The sequence below is a fragment of the Lonchura striata genome, chromosome 2 (assembly GCF_050655825.1).
Source record: "Lonchura striata isolate lonStrDom1 chromosome 2, ASM5065582v1, whole genome shotgun sequence".
Classification (NCBI taxonomy): Eukaryota; Metazoa; Chordata; class Aves; order Passeriformes; family Estrildidae; genus Lonchura; species Lonchura striata.
The window spans coordinates 66231656-66256730 of NC_140704.1; the positions used below are offsets into that span (position 1 = coordinate 66231656).

The following is a 25075-nucleotide window of genomic DNA, read 5'->3' on the forward strand; positions in this document are numbered from 1 at the left end:
GTCCTATTCTCTTCAACTATACCTCCTCTTCTCCTCTGCAACTCATACTGCTTTGTGGTTGTCCAAATGTAGGCTTTGATACTGTCTCCAAGAATTCCTTCCTGTGAGACCTGACTTTCCATTTCTACAGGTATCCATATAGTGGTTTTTACTCTTTTCAAGAATGTAAGCATTTTGTGACCATCATCATCCCCTTAGCCTTACATTTTAAAGGTTGAATTCAATTCCTGCCTGCTCAGTAGCACCAGGACTAAAGTATGTGCAGCTGCTCCAGACAATCACCTTCCTTACTTGGAAACAGGCTTTTCTCTATAGTATTTAAAGAACACGATGAACTATGTCCAGCACTCTTTGACTAATTACTCATACAGAAGTTCCCCATCATCAAGTCTGTACTTGCTTTGAGATTTGCAGTAACCTCTGCCTAGTTCTGTCTCTGCGGGTGCTGCCTTGTACACCAAGGTCAGGCTTGGCGCTCTTGGTTTCATTATGGGATGCAGTAGTCTGTAAATTAAACCTTTTATGGGGCAATTACACCTCCAACATCTTGTTGATCAGGTACCTTTAAGTATGAAGCAGGGTATTGCTGATGCTTTAGTTCCCAGTTGTGGCAAATACTGCAAAGCACTGAGGCATCTGATGATGGTCAGATGCCTACTGAGCAGCCCATCAGCTTTTTCTTTGTCAAATGTGCAATTGTGTGCACTCACTTACATGGACTTCCCTGTAAAAACATAATGTTTGAAGTGTTTGGCTGTCCTGAATACATCAGGCAGGTACTATCCTGGTGTTGTCTGGAAACATGAAACCCCTCTGCAGGTATTAAATAAATCAGAGAGTCATTAATAATCTCATCCAGAGCATAAACTGATTAAAGTGCCAAGGATCTACCTTCAGTTACATCTTCTGCAGTAGTACTTTTGTCCAATGTTTTTTTTTTTTCCCTAAATGCAGGGAAATGGAGATGTGACTAAGGTGGAGAGAGGTGGGATCCTCCCTGACCTCTGCACCTCCCACAGATCTGCTCTTGCCTTGTGCAGATGCTGCTGTGAGTATCTCTATGTTCTTGCAGGCATGTGGACCCTCAGGCAGGAGCAAAGGCTTTCTCCAAAGACAAGCAGTGCTCCCCCCAGAGCAGGGAGGGGGATTGCTGTGCTCCCATGCCCCTAAACTGGGGTCTGACTGCAGTTTTACCCAGTAGCTGTTCTTAAAGCACTTCTCTTTTGCATACTTTGCTTGTTTGATCTTCTGAAATGAATGCTGGCAATTCTACCTTGTCCAACCAAGGTTGCTGGCCCCATGCAAATCCTTGGAGTCCTGGATGGCTTTATCACAAGTCTCCCTGCTCCTGTTTAACCAGTGCCATGGTTACGAGCACCATTAGACTGATGATATTCACATGCAGGAAACAATGCAGGGAAAACAGGATTTGCACGGCTCCGGCTGCACTGCCCCAAGAATTGCAGGAAGTGATTGTACTTTATGAAACCGTCTGTGCTCCGCTAGATTGTCTATAGCTTTTAAGGTCAAGCCATAGCACACCGCGTTTGAAATGCCCTTTGTAATAATGAGGACTGTTTATGAGCCGTGGTACAGGCTGTATTGTTTACCCTGGGCTGTGGTTAAAAGGTGCTATAATTCAGCCTGTTTTGCAGGATGGCACGGGGAATCTATCATGGGCCTTTCTGGCATGGGCTTGGGCTGGGTTCAAAGGAGGAATGTCCATCATGTCATCTGAAGAATCCCCCAGCATGTAGAAAGTCACGCAGCACGCGCGGCCGCCTGCCGCCACGTAAAGCCAACAAAAGAGCCGGGGGAAATCAGGAGGGTCTGTCAGGGACCTGGGACATTGCTCCAGGCACTTCCCACAGCAGCCCAGCTGCCCCCTTGAAGCGGGGAGTGGCACGAGCTACACAATGGATGTGCTCAACCCGTGCAGAACAGACCAGTGATACAGGGCAGTCATCACCCCTGCCAGCTAAGTGGGAATGTTCTGGGAAGCAGCCATTAATTCAGGGTCTGTTCTCTCCTAATTCCCTGATCCTTTAAATTGCATGAGTACCCAGGCAGGTCCATGCAACAGTGCTGGGAACAATGTGATTCTGCAGAGTGTGCCTTACATTCAGGTTTGACTTTATCAGTAAGGAGGGGTCTTGGAGGACTTTGCAGTCAAGATGTGATATGCTCATGAGAGGGAGGGAGCATCCAGCAGGTGTTGGAAGAGGAAGATGGGAGACACAGCTGAAATCCTTCAAGGGGTTGGCGTTTTGGTGGCAGGAGTCTGGGCTGTGCGTGTATAGACTCCCATAACACTGCATGGGGGGCATGAAACCAGCCCCTGCAGGAGCTTATGAAAAGCTTTAGCATGGTCTTTCTCTGGTTCACCCACTCCTTCCCCATGATCATGATGATGAGAAAGAATTTCTCCCCTTCCTAAGATATGGCTGAGCTCTAGAGTAGGTAAATTGCTTGAAATGTTTAGTGTCCTAAACTAAGCTGTCTGCTCTTGGTGCAGTTCAATTTGCTGTTTCTGCCTTCCAGGGGAAGATCTCCTGGCCTCAGAAAAAGGGAAATATTTTGCTCAGGTAAACAAAATATATTCTCCCTCCAAGCAGTAAGAAGACAATCGGGCATCCTGAAGTACAGTGTCATTTTCAAATAAATAAAACTCGAGAAGTTAAGGGAACACAAAATTAACATTTGAAGAAGATGCTGAGGGATATAATGCTTGTCTTTGATAGACAACTTTCACATTCCCTCCTACTGCTTTTATGATAAATTTTACTCATTTTCTCCACCTGTTGAATCTCAACATGAATTAACACCATCCAGAGCAGAAGCTTAGTTTGGACAGAGTGCTTTGCACAGGAGTGTGCTTGTAGGGCTCTAGCTAGGCTTCACTGTCATCATTGCAAGATCACTAATAGCTCCTGCCCCCGAGAAAGGGATAGGCAGAGGAATGCACCTATCCCAGGCACAGGAATGCACCTATCCCAGGCACCAGCACTTCACATACTAGTTTGGCAAAATCTTTGGTGCAGGCAGTATTCCCTAAGGAGAGAAGGATCTTGGCATCTGCTGCACTCGTTGCATATCTCCTTGCATCCACCCTCTCCAAGACCTTCTGTATGGCTCTTCATGTCCAGAAAAATTTATCTGATTTTTTCATTCCTGTCTTTTTCCCAATTCTAGTACTCTGTGGCACTGACACTTTTAAGGAACCTCACCAGCAGTCTGTGTATATTGAGGAGGAGGTACTACAGATCTGGACACCATTGGACTATGATAACCCCAAGTGCTGGGAGATATGAGCTTCTAAGATACCTAAGGGATAGATACCTCACAGTTTGGGAATGGGATTAAAGAGTGGTGGCACACATTAAAACAACTGGAAACCAAAGATTCTGCAAAGTATTACTCATTTAAAAAAAATCTTGGCATGTATACATCTAGTGTGAGCAAGCATAGGGGTTTGAGCTTATTTTTATTTTTTAACAGCTAGTTGTGGTTAAGTATTAGATACAGTTTGGACACAGCACACCATGCCCTCCAGGCCTTGTAAATCAGACAATGAAGAGGTGGACAAAGCAAATCTTTAGAAAGAAGAAAAAAAATCTACTTTTCTGGGTTCACTCAAATGTACAAGTTTGGTCAGGAGTGAGCTCTGCTGTATGAGGGAGAAATGCTCAGCTCCTTGCTGGTAGAGCCCATTTCTACTTAGCCACTGGCCGTCTTTTTGGCAGGCATTGAAGAGTTTTGACACCTCAGCATTGTTTATTACAGCAGCTTTCGGGTTTATCAGATATGATCACTTGCTCTATTTCCTATTGGTTTTCTTCCTGGAAAACTAGAAGCATGTACCCAGGAAGATGATGACTGCATTCCTAGAGTGAATATACAAAACTTCTGAGGTTGAGAAATGCTTCTGAGCATGCTGTACAAGTGAGTAATGAGGAGAGTGACTTCCAGAAAGCAGCAGAGCAACTGTCTTTATTCAAAACTTGGGTCTCAGATGTTCTCTTTTTCACTTGATTGCTTTTGCCTTTATTTTAAGTCACACAGGCACATAGGACATACATGTGCTAGAACATGGCACACTCCCACCCTAAGAGCATTCTGCAGCCGGTGTTTAATGGCTTGGTCCTGTGCAGGAGTTTGCAAACTGACCTACAGACAGCGCACCACTGTCGTTACGATACATCTGAAGTCTCAGGAGCACAGTAGTGGATGCAGACTAGGAGCCAGCAATCATGACAATCATGATTGCCTGTCTGGTTGTCTGTTCATACAAAGGTCTGATCTTTTGCTCTGCTCGTCACCTTTGTCCTGTCCACAGGGTGAGAAAATTCAGGGCACCCTTTTCACCACACTTCCCCATCACCCTCCCAGGAAGTCAGCGCAGGGACATCTGAAGCTGTAGCTGATGAGTAGATCTTGCTGGCTGATCTGTAGTTCCTACGAGCCACCAGAGCATGGCTCTCTGGAGAACATAAAGTTTAAAAAAAAAAAAAAGACAACCTCAGAACAACCTGACATAAATTACACAGGAAACTTTTGACTAGTTTGGCTCCCTGCTTATAACAACAGCTTTTAAGAACTCTGCTTTACTGGCAATCAAGACTAATACCAAGGTCAGCAGATCATAACCCCTTATCAAATGGTAAATATTTGCCTACATAACCTGAGCACAGCTGGTGTGACTGGGGAAGGAGATTAACTTCCACCAAAAGACGTTTGTTTGTTTGTTTGTTTGTTTGTTTATAACAAGTGGTTAACACCAGTACCAGAGCCTGTGCTGACACCCCTAACTTACAAGGCTCAGTTTTCCAGTGCAATGCACTTTGTTACTATCACAGACAGAGCTGGTTGCCTCTGTCAGCCTGTGCTAAGGAGAATCAGCCTGTGCTAACGAGATATTTACCTAATTAAAGAGCTTCATTCTTTCAAAGCTCTTGTTTTCTTCTCTTGCAGTATTTAGAGTAATTAAAGCAATTTTAATTTTAAAATTAAATTTTGCAAAATTCAAAGTAGTATGTTTACAGTTTTAATCTCTTGCCAAATATTTATTTTCTACTGTTTTTAATTTTTTTATCATTTCTTATTGTTAATTGTTTGATTTCAATCAACACTTAAACCTCTAGGGTGTTATGCAATCTCATTCCTGCCAACCCTGGCATTTCACAAATCTTCCGTGGTGTTATTTTAAATATTATAAAGAATTTGAAATGCTTTTTAACTTATGTTCTGACTTTCGAGGTGCTTGGATGCATTCATGTGACACTTCCAGGCTTTTCCCTATATTTGTGCAGGCATTCTTTCTCTAAAGGGAAACTAAATAGCACACAGTCCCAAGAGCCCAGAAGCTGGGCTTTTAATTAGGCCATGAACTATTTCCCCACTCACAGTTAAAGCTGGCAACATTGTATAAAAGCCAGAAAAGATCAGACCAAGGTACAATTGAAAAAACATCCTGTACAGTTGAGATGTATTTGCACTTAAGTTGCTCTGCAAATTTCTCAGGTCCCCAACACAGCTCTTAAAATAAATAAATAACCAGAAGGGTGGTATTTCTAAGACCTGGCAGGAGTGAAAGTGCTTTTCTCTGTCTTTTATGTGAAAAGTTTGCACGACAGACAAAAAAAAGAAAAACCCACCAAAAACAAAATCAAACAAACAAACAAAAAAAAAAAACCCAAAAAAAAGTCAAGTAAAGAAATGGCTGCTAAAACAGACATTTACCTAAGATTCCTCCAACATGAAAGTTTGTGTGTGTTTTTAATCAAAGTGTGTGGATGGCTTTAAATAAACATGGCTCAACAAGAAAATCCCTAAAGTATGTTTGTTGACAGACTAGTAACAATTGCAGAGTTTGCACTGTTATTTGCCACCACCACCACCCTCCCCCCTTTTTCTTTTCTTCCTCCTTTTTCCATTGATGGTCTTAAAAGCTTTTACCATATGTATTTTATTTGCTCATTGATTCACCTCAATTCTTGTTTAATCCCAAACAAGGGTAAATGAAGGGTTTCTCTTTTATTATGATGATGTGGGGTGTTGTTTGGGTTTTAGTTGTTTTTGGAGGGGTTATTTTGTTTGGTTTTGTTGGTTTTTCAGGTTTTTTTTTTGTTTGTTTTTTTTTGAGTTTTTTGGGGTTTTTTTGCAGGTACTGTTTGTTTGGAGATTGGGGGCGCTGGAGAAAAGGGGCATTTGAAGCATGTCTCCTAGGACTCCTTATTAAAGGATGGCAGTTTCTTATCACTTTTCATCACACAGCTGTGGCCTCTTAATTCCTGTTGTTTCTCAATATGCATTCTTTAAGCATTTCCATGTTGACAGTGATATAATTTGTGGCATGCCCTCCCCCCTTTCCCTTTCTGTTTTCATCTTATCTGATTTGTTGTTGCTTTTTTTTTTTTTTTTTTGGCTTGAGCTTTTTCTCTGAACTTGCAGTGAGCTATTTTTAAGTTTTACAAAGTTTTAAAACGGAAGAGAAATAAAAATGAGGTCTGGGTGGAAGAATAAGCAGCAGATTTGGGGAATGCTGGCAGGCAAGAGCAGTATGGACTCTGGCTGCTTTTCAAGGAGGACAGGCCTGGTCTTAAATGGCCACTTTTAAGCCCAAAATGCAGTGCAAATAGTAAAGCAGTTCCAACAGTTCTGAAAACTGGAGGTGGTAAGGTTAGGTGACATGTGAAGTGTGTAAAGCAGGGGCTCGGAGGGCAGACAGCAGCTAGCCACTCCAGCACAGCAGAGTTCAGACTTCCTTGGAGGGCAAAGCCTCACAGAAAAAGGGTTGACAAACCCCAATAGAGAGCAGGAGACACAGCAGGAGGGCTAATGAGCTCCCACCTGACACAAAACATGACATTTCCTCCATCTGTGGCTAAACCAGAGGTAGGTGCTGGAGCAGCACGCTCATTTAACTGGAAAGGAAGACCCTGAAGAGGTGGTAGTCATGGCTAACACCCATCAATACTCATGGATTAGTGTGTCCTTAGCATGCTCCTTGGTCTGCTTCACCTGAATGAAAAATTGCTGCTATGATTTGCACACAAGGCTGAGAGATTGTCATCGGAGGTCACAGATTCGTGCACAAACACAGATTTAATGTCCAGTGTCAAGTGTCTGGGATAATCATGGCAGCTGTTCAGTTAGGGGAAGGAAGCCCCAGGAAGGACACTAATGCTACAGAACCTTTCAGAGCAAGGGAAGAAGGCAATTTTCCTCACTCCAATACTCTGGGAGCTATTCATCCTTGGAGCTGGGTTCACATTCAGATTCTCAGCAGCACCACATGGACCTTTTGGAGAGTTCTGCAACATCCCTGCAAGGTTATTTTCCTCTTTTAGTAACTGGTGATGGTTTTAGGAATGGCAAAACTCTCACCTCATCTATTTCTCAGCATGTGTTCTGCTTCCACCTTTATATAGTGCTCACTCAGTATGAACCGTGGGACTAAGAAAATAAGAGAATGGGGGATCACTAGGAATATAAAAACTGACAAATTAGTTTCTATTATTAAATTAGTGATTCTTACATAAAAAATAACAAAAATAATCATCTCCCCCCAAAACTACCTGATGTTCCCACAAGCCAGCACAAAAACAGTCTGCAGTAGAGCCAATAAAGCTGCTAAAGAAAGCACCCACAGAACATTTCAGACAAAATAAGGAAGAGTTTTCAATGGCCAAGACATTACAGCACCATCTGAAATTCCCGAATGTGCCTGTCCTTAGAAGGTCAGTGTGAAGAATTAACTGCACAACAGAAACAAACAGGCACAGAGAGAAAGGGAGTGACTTTGTGCTTTTGCATTGTGTGCCCACAGTGTGCCCATTTTCCTTGGCTTTGCTGATGTTTTCCTTCCTTCTAGGCATTGCTACTCAACCATGGAGTAGAAGTAGAGCATTTGTCCTCTTCGTAGTCTAGGCTTGCTTGTCTTGCTGGAGTATGGAGCCTTGATTTTTGGTGAGATATCTTCCCTCTTTCCTGAAGTTTACTGACTGAATTCTTTCTTTTTAACATCCCAATTCTTTATTTTTAACAACCCAATGTAACTCGGACATCATTGTGATAGGACTAATACAAACAGAGAGGATCCTGATAACCTGAGGGCTGGTCTGTGCATGTTGATGCTCAGGTTAGTTTTGCTAACACCTTTAAAGGGTTACAAGGCAAGCTGAAGACCAGGCTGATGATTATTCTTACCCCAGGGCTTTGGTCTTGCTTTAGCATATTTTCCCATGTCACTCATTAAAGTCTCTTGCTGCTAGAGTCTGGGTTTGCACTGTGCAAACAGAGCAGGGGCTGTAGTTGGGTGACACAGGGATGGCATTGGAGGGAGGAAGAGAAAATTGCATCCCATACATTGAGAAACATAAGAGTGGCAACTTAAATGTATTTACTGGTACCCAGGCTAAAATACAACATGCCTTTGTTGCAGGGGGTTTTGTGAGAATTTTCCATTTGAAAACTGCAATACCTCCGAGTCAAGGGATTAGGTCCTTGCTTCCAATTTCCCTGACTGTAAAAACCAGATAAAACTATTAGACTGTTTTCTTTGCTGCACTTGTTACTCTAGACTGATCTCTAAACCTGATATGTCATAGAATTGTATAATGTTACCATGGAAAATGGCCTTGGGAGATCTTCTACAGCATTCCTCTGATATGGGTATTTTTCTAGGTCTGTTTTCAGTACTCTTCAGTGGTTTTTATTCAGTAAGCAGTGCTGAGGTGGCTTCTTACAAACTATATTTCCCAGACTTTTGTCATACTTCTTGTTCAGCTTTGCTTCCAGACCACCTCAAATTCTATCCTCCCTGAAGTACAGCTTCCAGGACCAGACCTAATGTTCAGGCTGAGGCCTCAGCAGCATTTGGTGGGGATTAGCTTTGAGGAGATCAATATGAGTGCTGTGGGAAGCTGGATCCAAGGGATCCCCTGGGATTCTGTTACTGCCCCTTCCCCCCTTGGTACTGATGCTTTGGAGAAAAATCCTCCTGGCTTATTAAACATGCAGAGATGTAGGCATCAGCATGCTTGTCTAGAAGACTATGGCAAATCACTAGTACTTATAAAATGCCAGCTAACCTCATAAGAATCTAGTTGGTTTAGGGGTTTTATGCTTGAGCTTCCATTGGAGAAATCTGGGTTTTGTTCACATCCACCTGGGCCTGACAACACAGGTCTTCTCCAAGCAGATCTCGCACCTCAGCCATGCCAAGACTTGTAGAACAAGCACTGCCCTGTCTCATTTTACAAGCTGAAAGGCTGTTTTCAGGTGTCCTCTGAATTGTATCTTTTTTATCTACACTTTTTGTCTTTTTTCCTCCTATTTTTTAATCATTTCTTGTCAAGACATGTGAGTACAGAGAGATTCCTCTCTCCAAAATGTACCCTTTCGACAAAGAAGGACATAGCAGTGTGAAGTGTACTGAAATACATTGCCCCAGACATGGGTTTAACTTCTGTCACTACAAAATGTTGGCTCCCCATGTACCATCCAACATTCAGTCAAGTCATGCAAGGATCAGCTTTCCTATGAATGTTTTAGAAAGCTGAAATCCAGGAGAAAGACTATTGCTGCCAAGTGTGGTTAAAAAGAGATGTTTATATCCTTGAGGGACAAAGCTGAGGCCACATAGTTTTGGATGATTAAATGGCCTTGTTATCTTGTTGACTTCAGGAAAGCCTGTTCCTAGGCACTCTGTTTTGAGCAGTGGTTCAGGGTGGTGCGGACTTTTTAGGATTTAAAGTCGAGGTCAGTGTCAGGAGGCTGGACCAACAGGGAGCCCTGGATTGAACAGGCCAGGCTGGCCTGGGGCCTGGCAGAGATCACTGCAGCATGCCAGGAAGGGGGCATCCTGGTGGCAGCACAACCCATGTCCCCGCAGTGCTAAATCCCAAACCAGGAGGTACCAGGGTACCTGCATGACCTGCCAGTCACACCGTGGGGTGCAGCTCCACATTCATGGGGATGGGGCTGTGGGCCTGACATTGATGAAAAGTGTAAAAGTGTTTTTTCTAGGCATTAAGCGAAGCAAGTCTCATAAGTGTGAGAAACAAGCACCTGCAATATTCTCCCAGCTTCACTTCTAAAGTGCCCTGAACAACAGCAATATTTTGTTAACTTATTGTTCAGTAATGACTTAACTTTTTCTGTTGCATCAAGATGTGTATACTGAATTATAATTAGATAAACTATATTTAAAAATTTATTTGCTTTGTTTATTTTATGTTCTTCAATTTATTTTTCCAGCAGAGTGCATTTGCAGTTGAAGCTAGGAAGGTGTCCAGTTTTTCTGGTTGCTCACAAACTTGGAAACAATCTTTGACCTGAATGCTTTTCTTTTCACCAGAGCAACTTTGCTTATTGTTATTATTCAAAATTTTATATTTTCTTATGTACTAGTTCCCAGCTGTGAACAAGGGGATTTTTTTCCCAGGAATTCTTGCTGTGTTGGGTACAGTCTGGCACTAAGCTGAGGGGCTGGTGCCCTCTACTGAGCGATGCTGAATGTCAAGAAAAAAGTGTATGTTTCAGCGGTTCATTGCTGCTGTGACCATCATCCTCTCGAGCTTGCAATCTCTTTTTACATTTTTACCAAGTTTGAAGAATTAAGAAACATGGGCCTGCACCTCTGACTCAGGACCATTGTCAGTGAAGCAGAGCTACCAATTCACAGTGTATTGGTTAGGACTATAGGTGGGTATATATTTTAAACTCACATTACCTAAGTGCAAGTTGCTTGCATTGCTTTTATTTGCAGTGCTTATTTGCATTAGTAGTGTCACCAGATGTTGTAGGCTCACCTATTGCCCAGCAGGTACTCTTTCCCTGCTTTGTCCTCTTTCCCTGCCTGGTTTCATTCTGTGTGCAAACTTCAGTGTGTCTGCATTTCCTCACAGCAGCACTGCCCCAGCCAGGCCCCTTTTCTTAGAGACCTAACCAAAACTTTTAAGTACATTGAGGTCTAGATGTGTACAGCCAGCCAGGCTTTGATCCTTTGTGCTATCCATCATGATGTAGAGAGTTTTTCCACTTCCTTGTTAGTAAAATGTCACCTTTGTCACCAGTACATCACAATTTTAATCCTCTATGGGAAATCTACCTGCTAAGAAATGGATGTCTGCTGTGTTTTCCTGAAGGACTGGATTGTCTTCTGAGAGTTCTTCCTGGAGAGCTTAAGGCACTTATATTTGCAATCACTTGAATTAATGGCATGCTCACTTACCATTTAGGCAGGAAAAAGTTGACCAGTTTGTTTATATTTGAGGTTGTTGTGGCTGGGGTCTGTCAGGACTCTGAGGAATTTGGTATTCATGCTGCATTGTGCAGTGTAAAGCATAAAACACACCCAAGGACTTCACTGCCCTGCCAAACACAGGCAAGGAAACACTGATAGGAGTAGGTTAGAGATGCACTTCGCTGCAGTTTTGGATGAAGTGTGCTGCTGTGGATAATGTGTGTGGCACAGTGAGGGTCCCCAGAGAACTGCTGGTCCATGTGAGTGGGATATTGCACAAAAAGCAGGAGCTTTTTAACCTCAAATTGGCCAAAATGCTAGTGGATAAGGCTAAGATTAGTTATCTTGTGTATCATCTGGACAAGTCATATTTACAGGTAACTCTGAGATGGATGAAGCTGGTCTCACAGCTCCCAGGCCCTAGGATGTGAGGTTTGTGAGAAAAATCAACAGAGAAATGGGGAGGACTATGTAACCCAAGGCACAGCTGCCTCCTAGCGACGGTCTGTATTGCACACAGAAAGTGGCATTAACAAGGCAGAGAGAGATTTGCTTGTTCGTTTTAATCAGCACTTCCTAGTGCCTAACTGTTTTAGTCTCAATTTTGTGACACCCTGATTCTTAGACATCCTAAAAAATTCCTGGGACAACAAAAGTAACAAACCTGCCTTCTGAATAATTTCATGACCTATTTGTCTAAGATGATGAGAATAATACAAAATTCCGGCTATTCCAGGTATTGTACTGTAATCCCTGCAATGTCAGGATGTTTTGTTCTACACTGAGCCTGGCTGATGGTCACATTTACTTACTCACAGACACTGTTTGGTTTTGACAGGGATTTCAAACTAGAACAAACCTAAATCAACGGGAGACTGCTTATGCAGTGACTGTTGACGTGACATCCATGAAAAACAGCTGACAAAGTAAATGTGCATAATGCATTTAAACTACCATGTTTTCTACAATGTGCTCAGGTTAACTGAGTGGTTGGGTTAAAAACTGCCTCCTCTGAATATGGATCGCCTCAACAAATCCAGTCATGATCCTCCCTGTCAAAATACAAGCAAGCGGAGTCTGCAAGTGGAGGAGGAGAATTTTGGCAGAGCTTGGGAAAATTTCAAACCCAACACTGAACTGGCAAAATCTTCAAGTTCAATAATTACAAAAACGCCTTTTATACAGGAGTTGCAATATTTTTCAAAAGGCAAGGTAGGTATCTACCTACATGGCTTCTTTCATAGTGAAAAGGTAGGATTTTCAAGTCCTGTTAATTTAAGGAAAACTGCAGTACTCAGATGACTCAGTTGCATTCAGCAATAGGCATGCCTGTTTGTGCAAAGCAATGAAAGCATTTCAAATATTTGAGAAAAGCACGCCTATAAATAGCAACACAATTTTGCTACAGATGGGCAGAAACTCCAGCCCTTCATCTCCACATTTCATGCTTTGGGGCACTTGACATCCAAGTCTGACGTTTGCATCATTAGAATGTTTAGAGTCCACCTACACAAAATTGTAAAACATGCAATTTTCAGCAGACATTTCTTAAGTCACATCTTCTGTCTCCCTGTTCCCCTGCCTCCCCCCCTTCTCCCCGCTTCTTCTGTTAAATCCTATAGATTTTCACAGAAACTTCTTTTTATAGACTCTCTTTATTAGAGCACTATCCCTGCTAAGCGCCTCTATGAAATTGTCTATTTGTAACCACCTACAGTCCCTGTGGTATCCTGTTAGATTTCCAAAGTTGATTTTATACAAGTTTCTCAGTGAGTACATTTTAAATGTCAAATTATAACTTTAAGCCTGTGATAGTATAAATAGTAATTTCATCCCCTTCCTTCCAGCTTTTGGAGGAAACTTTTCCTTCCTTCTGCACACACAACCTCCACAAGCTGTCTGATGTTTCCTGTCATAGTTCACAGAGAAATTTGGCTTTTGAGAAATGCAAACCATTTTAAAAAATCAGCAATAAAAGGAAATTTTAGAAAGTTACTATTATATAAGGGAAGCTGAACTATTATGTAAGAGAAGGAGTGCTGTGGAAAGGAAGAAGTGCAAAGTGTTCTGCAAACTTAACTCCTCAAAGGCCTGACAGATGATTATATCCTTGAGCTTGTCTGGTTTTCCTAAGAGTACCAAGTTGATTAAAAGTATCTTTGCCTGCATTTGTTTCCTCAGATGCTGGTGAGACACAGTGATGCTGCCACTGCAGCTGTGGCTTGTATTATGGCTGGAAGGTGTTACAGCTCTGCGGCGCTGTGGTTGTGAGGTAATTTTAGCAGACAATTTTAGCAGTATCTAGAGCTCTTTCACCAGGAGTCCTCCAGCTGCTCTACCCATCCCTTCAGCTGAATGTTCCACTTGGTCAAAACCAGGTGAAGCAGGACTCCTGGACAATCATTCTCTTCCTTACATGCAAATAAGTAAAACCACTGTCCTGAAATTGCCTACCTTATTCTTTCCTGAAGTTTGACCCTGATTTTGCTTGTTCGGCATTTATGATGTGCATACTTCATATGCAGTATTATATGCTGGATTTACAGATCATATGCACAGAAGATGCAGAGTGAAAGAAGACTCCCAGTTTTGTCTTTCTTAAGACTCAGACTAGAAAATCCTCCACAGTGTGAACCACAGGAGGAGCTAGCTAGTTCTGTTCTTGAATTAATTCTTCCCCGGTGTATTAGGACAGATATTAATTTAAGGTTCAATGCTGTTGATATGACCACAGAAGTAGTCTTGTTACTACATGCAAACACTGGGTTTATACTGCCCTCTTCTGTAATACATTGAAAGTGAAAATAGAATTAAGGCCAGGAATGGCTCTATGAAACTAAATCTTATTTAGTATGAAGGCATTTTTTCCCTTCAGGTCAGATTTTTCTTCTTATTTCTATTTGTAAAAACATTGTCCTTAGACAGAACATAACAGTCCGTGTTCCTTTTTTCCTTTTTAGTTGGCCTTTCCCAATAGCTCTTTTGCAGAGTAGGTGTTACTTCTTAAAATACCACAGTTACGTAAAGGCTGATTGATATGAGCTAAGGTGGGCAGAAAAAAGTTATCAAAACCTGACTCTTTGAAAGAGAAGAATGTATTTTTGTTTAAAGCAGTGGGAGGGTATAATTACCTGCACCGAAGATGGGAAAGATTTGAGCTCACATTGCTGACATGAAGGTCTATAGAGAGCAGACTTCCCTCTTGATGTGCTCTCCTGCACCCAGAGGCATCCACTCCACAGCACGAGGGCTTTCTGCAATCCCCCTGCAGCCATAACATAACCCCATGCTATTCATGCAGAGACCATGAGTGGTCAGCATCATTACACCACACATATGAAGGTCTCTGAGTGCATTGGTGTTGGAGGAGGGTACCACACCTACCCAAGAGGAGCACAGTAAATCACTGTGGGGCTGCTGTGTGCCCTGCTGTGCTTCCCCCACGTGGCCCCAGACTGGCCTGGACGATGTTTGCCTCTCTGACCCTTGTACAAAGAGGCAAATGGGACTTCATGGATGTCTCACAGCTCTGAAGATGCTGGAGAGTAGGGTAAAACCAAAAAAAAACTACAGTGACACCTCAACACCTAGAAGGTGCTTCATGTTCAAGGCATGCTTCCTGTCAAGGGAGAAGAGAGAAGCTGGAAAGTTTTAAATAAAGACATGGAAAGTTCCAGCTTTTCCCTTTTAGGGGATTTTGTGTGGATTTACCACTAAATTTAAAGGACAGTAGCTCTTAAAGACCTTTCTTTAAAGCTGTCATGCCTTTGGCAGCTGTACAGAGGTAATTTTGGCCACAGAGAGCTCTGTTTTAGGCCTGTATTAGGTCCTTCCATGCAAGTTCATTAAATTCAATCTATCAAGAAGCTGTTTTGCTCACTCAGTAAATTCTAGCAGAGCCAGAAGCACTTGCACATTGCAGCATATTGCAGCTCTGAGAAATATTGGAGGTGGTCCTCAGGGAAAGAAATCCAATAAAAGGGCCTCTTTGCTGAACAAGTTATTTTAAGATGCATTTTCACATCTTAATGATCCTTCAATTACCAGCTTCCTGACCAATAATGAAAACTGAAAATGCAATCCAATTTGCAGTTGCAGTTGTACTACTTTTTTGTGATTTTGCTTTATAACAATATTCTCACAAAGAAATAACAAAGCAGTGATACTACAGCACAGCTGTTACTGCTGTTGGTCTATACATGTGTATATATGTGTCAATCTTTCAAAATACTTTGTCAACCATTTAGCTGGAGGAAAGGTATACCTTCAAGCATTACTTTAGTTTCTGATATTCCAGTGGCTTTACTGATGCTTGTGGGAACTCAAAATGTCTTTCAGACATTTTTAGAGGTTCCAGGCCTTGGTCAGAAGCATTCTAGACCCTGGCAGACAGCTGAAAAACAGCTGTGATTTTGAGTTTGAGCCATGGAATGAATTACCAACTTTGGAGGTGGAACAAGCAATCACAAAAGGTTAGATAGTATAGTAAAAGTAGTTACAAAGTAGAGGGGAAATTTTTTTTAGTACTGTACAGGGGGGTTTTAACACATGTACAGGGGGGTTTTCACTTTGTACATGGGGGTCAGAAGTTCTAAGATGGAGGAAAGTGGGCTGATCCTGTTCTTCCTCCTTCTTCTTCCTTACCTCCATGTTCTTGGTGATGTTGGCACTCACAGATTGGTTTAGAGTAGAAAAACACTTGGCAACGTAGGTAGTAGGTATTGGGGAATAATTGTAAACATGTTATACGTAATATATCATATAAAAGATAGCAGCAGCCCTGGGCGGAGGGGGAGACGAAGAAGACAGCAGATAGAGAGAATGTCAGGGTGTGTGTGTGCCTCTACCCAGGCTGCTGATCAAACAGCCACAGTCCAAGAACATAATCTGTTAGATAACTAGCAATAAACTGCCTTGAGACCGAACAGCAAAAGCCTGCGGAGTTTTTCTTTGGAAGCACGGGTTGGAGGAGGAATTTCACCACCACATGAGATCCCAGAGCAAGGCCGGGGTTCTCACAGATGCTAACATTTTTTCTGCTGTTTTATTCATGAGTTGAAAATACGTGTAATAATTTGTCAATTTGTCAGCAAAGTTTTCTGCTGGAGTATTAGCAGGTCTTTTGCTCTCTCTTTTCTCCTGCACTGAAGACCTTTCCAAATTATTATGGAAAACTGGAAAATTCTGTTAAGGATCTTCAATACATATTCTTTGGACCTGCTTAGCTCTGCTTTTAATGAATTCATATTTTTACAACATCAGTTTTAGCAACATGTTTTTCACAGGGATTCCCTTGCAAATTGCTCATACACTGTCATCATATTTTTCAAGTTAAATTCAGGTTTCTGTAATGTCATTCTCATCACATTTCCTAGAGAATGTAAATTCTCTTTTGTTCTACTTTGAAGCCAACAAAAATTAATTTGAAAAGTGAGTTCAAGAAGCAAAGCTCAGCTGTAGGTACAAACTTTGTCAAGTCCAGATGGGGTGCAGTTGGAGGCTCATTCCAATAGCTTTGGTTGCAGAGATGACCAGATGTCTCTTGGAAATTACAAGGTAGCTGCAACCAGCCTGTCAGGAGTTCACTCGTGTTGAGGCGACAGAGAAGAGTGTTTGGCCTCATAGTCAGTGGCCACTTTTTCTCAACCAGCCTATCTCCTCTGAGAGTTCGAGCCCTGCAGGCAGTAAGACTGAAGGGCTGGTTAAGTTCAGAGGAATAATGGGGTGTCTCTTATGGCAAGGAGCCAAGCTGCAGTGCTCTCTCTCTGCAGGGCCAAGCCCCAGACCAGTGCAGCACTCCAGCAAATTCAAGGTATAAACAAGTTTTCACTGTTGTTGACCAAAGCACAGTATTTTTCTCCACTAGGAGCCAAGACTCACTGAGAGCTCCCACTCTGTTTGCAGTGAAAGAAAGGTTTTCACAATAGAAAGGCTCAATAGAAGCAGTTGCTACGTGGGAGAATATTGAAAACAGTGATTGGCATCACACTTTCTTTCTTCTGTCTCATCTATTGTTTGAACCCCAAGAATTGCAGGGACATGGCTTCTCTTGTGGTGAAGTCTATTACCTTCTTCTCTTTCTCTTATTTCCCCCACTTCAGTCATTAAGGTTTGAAGAACAACTTGAAGTAATCGCACTGATGGCAGAGGGGTTGCATTTCCCAGCCCTTCACATTATCACAAGCATACACCCACGTCTTGTGGGCATAAAACCTGCAGCTGCACCTAGCACATCCCACACCAAGGGCTGTGAGGCTGCTCTGCCTCAGCACAGGACAGGGAAAGGTGAGCTGTTCCTGCTCTGGGTGTGCACGGCTCACTGCGTGTGCCCTGTGGCTCCCTGGGCATTACACAGAGTCCTTCAACATCCCCTGCAGTGCCAGCACCAGCAAGTCTGGACCAGTTCCAGCTGATCATACAGAGGTACTCCAACCCTGTCTATGAAACACAGCCAATGGGGTTGTGCTGGCACAGAGGGGAAGAAATCTGTGTTTGTTATTTAATTGGCACAGGACAAGAGCCCCATTTATTTTCTAGAGGAGACAGGGACCATAACCCCTCTGTCATACCACAGTCAAATGTTGTCTGACCCAAACCTCATAACTCCTTGCCTGGAGTTTAAAGTAAAGCCATGGGTATTGATTGCTCTTAGAGGCTTCCTAGGCTAAGACATGCTTCTCTTTAATTTCACATCATTGTGAAAACAGAATTAGGGCCCTTGTTACAACCAATACCTTTTGCTGGCACTTGCTGAAAGATTTGTCTAAAACTTGGCAGTAGTTAAATCCAATTGCAGTGATAGCAAGAAAAACTATGGCTGCAAAGCTGAGAGTCATACAATTTCTCTTCTCTTTGCCAAAGGCAAACCTGGAATTTTGATCAACATCATGTAGAGAATCACATTTTCTCATGCCCTTGCAAGGGAAACAATTGCTAATTTATCTTGTGCTTTAGCAGCATCTCTCTCCCTGCTACATTTCCCAAGTATGTAGATAAAGCAGCAAGCATGTGGAAACCTTTTGTAAATTGAAAGAGAACAACACAGAAAGATGAGAGCCAGAAAGTTATGAGAAAAGTACTCTTAACCTCTGACTTCTGAAACCCTGATGAAAGAAATCAGACAATAAAGTCCAAGGTAATCAAGGAGGCTGAATGCATGATTTTCCTAAGCAAGGGAACTGCACTGGGTAGGGATAAACCTCTTCATGTATTTCTGCGTGTCTGCGTGTGTTTGCTGAGGTAAGAAGGACTTTGAAACTGTTCTGGGATTATGTGTTGTTCTTTATTATAATTACTGGTGCTGCAGCAGTGCCTAGCAACTCTAACAAAGTATCAGGGTCTTACTGCAGAAATCATTGTGTGAAGGAAGAATAAAAAAAAATTGACTGTCTTAGGCATTTCAGGCAGGAAAGAGTATGAAATGAGCACCCAGATTGGCAGTGTGTCAGCAAGTTTTAAAATACAAGTCCTGTGAGAAATAAAATATGTGAAAACCAAAGGTTAGCTTTCATATATTTAACTAATAAGAGGAGTCAAGAGAAGATCCTAAGCAAGGAAAAAGATATTAGGAAGCATTAGACCAGCAGCAAGGGAAATGTCTGAGGCTATTTTAAAAATCCTTGAAAACATCTTTCAGAAGAAATAAGGCAAATTTTACTGGGGGGAGAAAATTCTAGTATCAAGCACTGAAAGTATTATTTCCACCTCCATTCCTCATGTTCATATATTTCTAGCAATCTGGACATGTGTATCCATGCCATTTTCCTTCTACTTAATATCTAATTGTCACTGTACTATTGATCTCCTGCCTAGCAGTGTGTGGGTACTAAGCACAGCATACAAATAATCTAGGGGACTTTGCAATCTCTATTTGGCTTCAAGATATTTCCTAATTTTATTTGGTTTTTACCCTAGTGCTTTCAGTGGTTCACCATCAGTCGCCCCTCTGACTTACTTTTCCCATCTTACCAAAGAGAAACTTTGGTGGTGAGCTGAAGCCACATAATTTTTTCCATGGCTCTGCTCTTCCCCAGCCAGGGCAAATATTTCTGGAAATCAATAATTTTTTTTGTTGTCATATTTTCAGTGTAGCTCTTTTCCTGCTCAGTGCTTTGCTGAAACCTTTGTCACAAAACTAATACCCTGATTAATCAATAAGTAATAACGCTGAGCTGCTTCCAGAGATAAGGGGGAAATCCCAAGAGAAATATTCAGCATGCTTCTTTTTAAGTCTCTTAAGGCCCTCAGCCTCATAAAAGTGCACAGGGCCAATTAAAGGACTTTCCAAAGAGCAAGTGTCTGAGGATTGTATTTTTGCTCTTTGCCTTGATCATGAGTAACAGACATTACTCAGCTCACAACCCAACATGAAAATCCATTCCTTGCAGACAAGGCTATGAGGTAGAGGATGTTGAGTCCTGTGGCCAAATAACTGCACAGGTGAAGCACAACCTTTGCAGAAATCAAGACAATCAGTCATCAGAAAAGGATTATGAAGATTCAGTTGTCTGAATTCCTTTAGACAAGATGTGGTGCAGAGGAGGAGATCTAGCTGAGACCAGGAAAACAGAATTACTCATGGTTGCTACTTCTCACATGAGGATACTCAAAAGTTATTCAACCCCTGTATGACTACTCTTCAAGGTTCATGAGTTTTTTAGCCCTAAAGTTACATCTACCATGCTTCTCAGGCTGCAGAGGCCCTGCCTATCCATAGGCTAGTACTAGCCCATTTCCCTCATGCCCTTGTCAGTCTTATTGTATCATAATGCATACGTGCCACTGTTTAATACAGACATTGCTATCTGGCTTTCAACCTGGTCAGTCTAGGTTGAGCTTCTGGAAGGAGGGACAGTCCAAGGCCATAGGTGGTGCTTGAAGTTCACATAGATCACTGGCTTGTCCTCAGCAGGAAAGAACCCACGACTATGAAAAGATTTGCAGTCATTAAGGAATCCAACACCTTATAGCTGTTAAAAAGTTCAGTCCTTGCTGAAACTAAGAGACGGACAAAAGTTTTGCTGAGTGTCTTATGAAACTGCCTTTCCTCACCTACTCCCAGATCTGAGATGGAGAACTCAGTCCGAGCTAGGAACACTCCTGTTCTCCAGCACTATAAAGAGCTACCTTGAGCTGTTTCACTGTGTCCCAAAATAGAAAAATACACATGCACAACTGACATCTAAACACTTACTGCCTATGTATGCAGTGCATTCACCATAGTTCAATTCTTTACCAAACCACTTTAAAATGTTCATTATGTGGGAGAGGATAAAGCAAGGAGAGCACAACCTTATTCAAGAGTATAAATGGGTTTCTCTGGCAACCATCACAAGCTGCATTACATAGTAACTAAGTGTAGAAGCATCTATATTTAGGTTCTGGGTCTGTTATTGACCTATCTTTTTTGCTGTAGAAAATTAGCATGTATCTCTGCATCTAGTTTGGGGGGAATTCACCCATCTACTGCCAGTGAGGTAGAGATGATGGCTTTGAAATTTGAAATCCCATGACTAAACTAATTTTCATTCTTTTTTTATGTTTAGATTTTAGTGCATTTCCAGTTGTTCATATGTTTTTAGCCTGCTCCAGACTTAACAAGTTAATTTTTTTCCAGCTGTGTCTTCACTGGGCAGCAGATGCCCTCTGCCTGAAGATGCAGGTGGGCAAGCAGAGATTATAGAACATTTTGGGTTTGAAGCAACCTTAAAGATCATCTTGTTCCACCTGCCTGCTGTAAGTAGGAGCACTTTTCACCAGATCAGGTTGCTCAGAAGCTCATCCAGCCTGTCCTTGAAGATGCAGTGTGCCACACTAGTCTTCACAAGCTGAGCAGTTTGGAGACTTCCGCCATGTGGCCTTTGAAGGGTACAGTGAGCCTTAGAGCCTGGAATTTCTTATTCTATTTACAGCCCATGAACCCGAGCACACAAAGGACATTCTCTGATTCTCATTCAATGACCTCTGAAATTCAGAGTCTGGTTCCTTCAGTGTCTGGAAACACTTCAGCCAAAGAGTGAGAGTCGGATGTGTGTTTACTGAACATGCTCAGTGCCACTGTAGGTGCTTGATGTGTGGAGAGAGGGTAACAGCTCCCTTCATGACCTTCGTAGCTTGGACTCCATGAACCACAAGGAATCTGTAACCACTATTTTCAAAATGTCCATGGAATCTGTGAGTACAAACAGTTGCTAGAGAATGATAACGATCATCACCATTTTAAATCCAGCTTCCAGCAAAATTATTCCATTTCAGCACTCGAAATAATGCCATGTAAATTCACAGGTCCCTATTCTGAAAGTGTTGATTTTATACATAACACAGTGACATCAAAAAGAGTAACACCCAAAGGGAGCTAAAAATAATTCTGAAATATTCTGGAAGAAATTAGCTATGAGGAACTGTTCTTTATGGTTTTGTAATTTTTAATGTTTATATCTTTCCTTAATATCACTTGATTTCTGTGGTCATTCTTTCCCCCACCTTACCATGGAGAGATAATTACAGCAGGTATTCTTAGAAAAGGAACAATGAAACTAATTATTACAAATCACATCGAAAGAACAAGATGGCATATTTCAAAAAATTAAAAAGTAATGCATATACGCTGCAGGGAATATTCCACAAACAGTAACTAAAGACAATAACAACTCTGTCTATACATATTTGGCAAGTGTATATCAAATAGTAGTGATAGCTTGACATCCAGAGATTAGCTCATGGATTCATTATCCTTTGAATGAATCTAATAATTTTTAAATTATTAGGTCGATCCTCAGTCTGACATAAGAGTTATGTAAGTCTTCTTTCAACAGCCAGCCTATATGAAGTGCTTTCTACTTCTCCATATGTTTTTTTCCATGGGTTATTTGGCATATCTCTGTGTGAAATGGCAGCAATTTTACTGTCCACAAAACAAGTTTTTGGCATAAGGTGGCACCACAGTTAATTTATTTATTGCATAAGCAATAGAAATATTTTGTTATGAACCCAAATGTTTATTTTAAGTCCTAACTTAGTCTACACCTTCGTCTAGAAATCAAATTTGCAAGGAAATTTGTGAGAGATGGAGTGAATGTGGGGACAAGAAGCCCTCAGGCTCCAAGGTTGGTGATCATGGGTCTGAAGTGCAAATGGCAGCCCCTTTGTAGAGTACCTCAGAGGTCCCTACCAGTGCCAGTATTGTGTAGTGTCTGTATAAGAAACTGGATAAGGGGAATTGTGGGAGGATGGATTGTGAGAGAATAGAGATAGTGCTGAAGGCAACCTTGCCCCTGAGGAGCTGGAGCTGTACTAATTACCAAAGAGCAGGAACAGCCTTGCCTGGCTGTGTCCAATAAGGATGGGTGTTATAAAAGAGTGGGTTAGCTGGTCAAGATGAGAGCTAGAGTCAGTTGGCTATGCTTCAGCAAGGAGCAAGGGCCAGGTGGCTGTGCTAGGAACAGTAAGGGTTAGTATGCACTGCTAGGGACAGAAAGGGTCATGATAGAGTCAGGAAGAAGTCACCAGCTGTGTGGAAGAAAAAGAGTCGGTGTTGTGAGAAGCTGCCCGTGGGAGCTCACAGAGACGGTATGAAAGTTTTACAGTAGGATAACAAACTAACAGTGACAGTTCCAATCCACTGTCAATTGGTGCCAAGCATCAATGCCAGCAGGGAATGAGTGTCTCTCTGCAGGTTTTCAGGCAGTGTCAGAACAGGGGGGCAGCCAGTATGCTGGAAATCAGGCTGGAGAAATGGGCCAAGGTGAACCTCATGAAGTTCAACCAAGGGAAGCACCAAGCCCTGCCCTGGTGAGAAATAACCCCATGCACAGGACAGGCTGAGCTCTGACAGGAAAGCAGTTTTGCAGGTAAGACCTGGAAGTCCTGGTGAACATCAAGTTGAACATCAATGCATCTTTGCAGCAAGGAAAGCCAACTGCATGGCAGGCCGCATTAACAAGAACGATGATATGCTTGTTTCCCTGTCCTCTGCAATTGAGAGACCACAGCTGAGGTGTTATATCCACTTTTGTCCTCTACAATACAAGAAAAACATTGACAATCTGGAGCCAGTCTAGCAGCGAGCCACCACGAGGCTGGAGCACGTGGTGTAGGAGGAGAACCTGAGAGAGCTGGGCACATTCAGCCAGAAGGGGAGAGGGTAAGGGAGAGACCTGCTATCTGCAAATACAGAACAAGGCTCTTCTTGGAACTGATTGCTGTAAGGACAGGAGGTGACAAACACAATCTGAAACATGGGAAATTTTAACTTATTTTAGGAAAACATTTTGTGGCTGTGCAACTCTACCTTTTTCCTCAGCCAACCTGCTGGGAAACCAGTCCTTTCTCTTAGGCACCAGCCAGCTGTAATGAATTATAAATTTACTTACCTGATATCTGGATTCAGGAAAAAGCCAATGAAACTTCAGTACTGATCAGACAGCCATGACAAGAGTAAAATTCCTTCCCTGAATCCCAAACAACCACCAGAAAGGCATCAGACATAATCTCTCCCTAATTACAAAGAGGAAGGGCAAGAGCTCTTCATCTGACTGCAAAATAGTACCCAAAGACAGGTTAAAATGCCCAGAGGCTTTCAGAGAAAGACAGGGGATGCTTCCAAGTCTGTGTTCCTTTCCTCCTGATGGGCTGTTCCAAAAGCCCATCACGCGTAACACGTGTCCAACCCACTGCAGCCACCAAAGGGTGAGCTGTCAAAAGAGACGGGAGAATGGCTTAACAAGACACAAGTTATTATTTTCTACTCATTGCTGAGATAAAATTTCATCGTGATCTTCAGAGTTTTGTAGCCTGAAAGACAAAGTCAAGAGTAAAAAGTAAATTTTTTGTTCCTTTAAGATGGCATTGGCCTAACTGGAACTTTCTCCCCTCACACCAAAAACACATGCAGAAAAACAAGGTTTTTGTTGGTCAAAAGTTCAAAACCAAGGGGGGAAAAAATCAGCTAGCTATTTGCTTTCCAGTCTAGGACTAAGCTGCATTACAAGTGTTTAGGCAATTAATGCTAAGTGGGCTAGGGATTGCTGTTACTACTGCTTACAGCAGTGGGGGTTTGTAGCTTGTGAGAGACCAACAACATAACAAGCAGATGAAATGTGTGGACTGTTGCCTATAGAGCACCAACATCTTTATAAAAGAAACATCTTTTTTAGGCTTTACATCAATTCTGTCACAGACTTCCAAGAATAAATCGTCCCTCCCCTGCCTTGCTAACATGTCAGCCCAAGCATCAATCTGTAGGCTTAAGTCACTTAAAAATGCTGATTCCAAAATGTTTATTAGTTTACAAAAAAACCCAAAAAAAACCAACAAAAAAAAAAACCCCAAAACAAAAAAAAAAAACCAACAAAGAGATTAAATTGGACTATATGTTTGCAATCTTTTTGAGAACATATGCATCTAATTCTTGCCCCCACTTGGAAAGGGAAAAAAACCAAATCAAGAACATCTTCCTTGAATTTCCTCCAAAAGCAGTCAGGTAAGAGCTAGCTAACATATATTCTTAATTGAATTAAATCAGCTATGACACCTTTAAAAATAATGTGCACAAGAAATTAAAACTGTAAATAAGAGCTTTATACATGCTATTTTTCATATTATCCCACAAATATCATGTGAGAGGCTTATATAATAAGGGGTAATTCTGTATAACATTGGAGCAGCTTTTTTCCTCTGCCTGAGAAGGATGGATGAACCTGAGAGTGGTGCAAAAAAATTAACTGCATGTTTTAAATTATCACTGTCTCTTAATCAAATTATGGCATTTTATTAGGTTTTTAATTAAGATTTTGTCAATAAAAGTAAGAACATAGGAAATGCTAATAG

General features: G+C 41.9%; 1 long non-coding RNA gene across 4 annotated transcripts in view; it reads left to right on the plus strand.

Moving 5' to 3' along the window:
- Positions 1–25075, plus strand: part of LOC146768282 (uncharacterized) — a 65859-nt gene that overhangs the window by 25762 nt on the left and 15022 nt on the right. The window contains exons 2-3 of one of the 4 annotated variants that reach the window (XR_014952712.1): positions 955–12460; positions 13430–23394. This is a non-coding gene — a long non-coding RNA (uncharacterized LOC146768282). Of the gene's footprint in view, positions 1–954; positions 24729–25075 lie in introns of those variants that run through there. The other 3 variants (XR_014952711.1, XR_014952714.1, XR_014952713.1) reach the window with 3 other exon arrangements.